This window comes from Mustela putorius, unplaced genomic scaffold (assembly GCF_011764305.1).
Source record: "Mustela putorius furo isolate JIRA1106 unplaced genomic scaffold, ASM1176430v1.1 tig00000421_pilon_pilon_pilon, whole genome shotgun sequence".
Lineage (NCBI taxonomy): Eukaryota > Metazoa > Chordata > Mammalia > Carnivora > Mustelidae > Mustela > Mustela putorius.
This window is the reverse complement of record NW_025421375.1, coordinates 8,498,527-8,501,574: the sequence shown is the minus strand read 5'-3', so window position 1 is coordinate 8,501,574 and position 3,048 is coordinate 8,498,527.

The window sequence follows — 3,048 nt, the reverse complement described above, 5'->3', positions numbered from 1 at the left end:
CATTCAATGGAGATGTGATAATTAGCTGGGTTTTTCACAAGGGGTGATTGGGAAATTTCCAGACAGACGAGGAGCAAGACTGCTCTCTTTTATTACTGCGTGGGCATTAGAAAGGATGTTGCAATCCTGATGCAAAATTTGGATGAACCTATTTTCCTAATTATAAAAATGAAGAGATCTGATATAAAAAAATGAAATTGTGAAACTGGGAATTTACTATTAGCAGGGAAATGTAATGCACCATGAAATATGAGCTTGTGCTCAAAATATCTTTGCAGTTTTTAACCCTCAGATTGTTAGGCTCTATCCACCTCCTAGCCAGTCATTGATCAGGATCCATGAGTTTGCACAACAAGTTGGAGAAAGGAAACATTTTGGTCTTTTTCTCTCACCATAGCTGCCCTAGGCCCAAAGGTGCCATGTGGTACCTAAACATGAAGACTCATTCTTTGTATGGAAGACTATAGTATGAGGCTGATTCCATTATGAGGACCCATTCCTGCTAGGAAGGAGCCCCTTACCAGTGCGGGAAGAAAATTCCCCCAAAGGAGCACATCTACACACACCAGAAGCCTGCCTTCCACAGACTTGGTCTCTAGCGCCATCACCTTAGCCCACCTTGGGCTCTGTGATTAGCCCACAGTTACTGCACCTGCTTTCTGCTTCCTTGGAACGATGTTGCCTGCTGCCCTAAGGCTTCAGAAGTATTCAGCCTAAAAAAGGGAGACTTCTCTTCCACGTGTTTCTTACAAAAGCTGGAAATCTCATTCAACTATTTATTTGTGTTAACCTGGGAAAACTTTTAGCCAGAAACCACAACAGGACAGGGAGCAAGCAGGTGTCCTGAAAGGACAGCATAAGGAGAGGGAGGGAGGGAGGAGAGAGGGGAACTCCCTGGTAACTGGTGGCTGAAGAAGAAGAAAACTAGTGAAGGGACAGATCCGAGAGAGCAGCATGTCTTTCCCATTCCCATTCCAGTCTAGGAGGTTCCTCCCCGGTTCAGATATGGATGCCAGCCGCTATGCTGACTGAACAGAAATCATGGCTTTGATGGAAGGCATCCCCGTTTTCTTCAGGTTTATGGCTAGAATCCAGCTTACTTCTGTCAGGCAGTGATCAAGAGCGAGATGGCACAGTTTCCAACCAGTTTATAGAAGACATGTAATGGAGAAAATGAAGAAAATAGCACTTATTAAGTGGTGACTCCGGGGAAGAGGATGTCCTAAGGGATCTTAAATATACTAATATAAGTACATTCTCATAAGTACTGATATAACTGATAGAAGTACTCCATTTTGGGGCACCTGGGTGGCTCAGTGGGTTAAAGCCTCTGCCTTCAGCTCAGATCATGATCCCAGAGCCCTGAGATGGAGCCCCGCATCCAGCTCTTTGCTCAGCAGGGAGCCTGCTTCCTCCTCTCTCTCTCTCTGCCTGCCTCTCTGCCTACTTGTGATCTCTGTCTGTCAAATGAATAAATAGAATCTTAATTTAAAAAAAAAGTAGTCAAATTTTCTGAAAACAGAGTCTTGGGAAGCTGAGCAGACTTTGAGCAAAACCAGAGTTCCATGTGGAATGCCACATAAAATCAGCAAGCAGAATCTCCCATAGTGAGTTACGGGTGATTCTTTAGGTCGGATTTCTGTTTGATTGATTGACTGATTGAATGAAGATTTCATTTATTTATTTGAGAGAGAGCACGAGAAAGCACAAGCAGGAGGAGCAGCAGAGGGAGAGGGAAGGAAACAGACTTCCTGCTGAGCAGGGAGCCCAGCATAGAACTTGATCTCAGGATCCTGGGATCATGACCTGAGCCGAAGGCAGTCGCTTAACTGACTTGGCCACCAGGTGCTCTGGATTTCTGGTTTTTTAATTTTTTATTTTAACTTCTTCCTCTCTTTACCCTGGGCTTCAATTTTTGGCAGCTACATTTGTACTTTCTGATTATTTTCATCTATTTTTTGTTCCTTACCTTAGATTTTTGTGAAAGAGAAATTCTCTGATACAACTTTTTCTATCTGATGAAGAAGTTTCTCAGAATTTAATATTCATTGCAGTATGGTTATATCTGAGCCCACAAATTCTCATGATTTTTATAAAGCCAATGCTAACCTCTGTAGGACAGTTTAAAAGTTAATCAGGAAAGATCACTAAGCAAAAATATCCAAGAATAGAACAGGAAAATTTTTTTACAGATCTAGCTTTACCAGAAAATGAACTGGATTGTAATGCAGCAACAGCATAAATATGGGGCCAGTAAGGAAACATAGGTGGCCAGAATAATTAAGAAAATAATCCCAGAAATTGTTGTATTATCGTAGTAATTAAGTTTGGAATTAAAGGTATCTTAGATGTTAATGCAGAAGGAAAGAACTTTCAGTAAGTGGTAGCGGAATAAATGCCTGGCGATCCAGACTCAAATCAATTTAGATTCTCATCTCAAGTTATAGATGAAAATAAAATCCTAATGAGATATAGAAAAACATGTGAAAGATTTAAAACATAAACAGGAACTGGCAGTTCATAAGCTCTATCGCAGAATGAGAATGGAACAGTATTGGTTCTACATGTTCAACATACTGGAACTCAAAGAAAATGGGAGAAAGAGGTACGTCATAGGACTGTAGCCACCATCTACATGAGAGGTTTATACCTACTTTTAAGAATTAAGAATATATAAAAATATAATGCATAAGGACAATACAAAACTAGTTAATGTTATAAAATAAAACCCAAATAAAGAGAACTAAAACTAGCAGACAAATGAAAAAATGTTCTAGTCCACTAGTACTTAAACATGGTTGAACAATGATGCTTGACATCCTAGCCTTTTATTTATTTTTTTAAAGATTTTATTTATTTGTCAGAGAGAGAGAGATCAAGAGAGCACAAACAGGGGGAGCAGTAGGCAGAGGGAGAAGTAGACTCCCCACTAAGCAGGGAACCTGAGGCAAAACTCCCTCCCGGGACCCTGGGATCATGACCTAAGCCAAAGCCAGACTCTTAACTGACTGGTCCACCCATGTGTCCCAAGACATCACCATTTTTTAT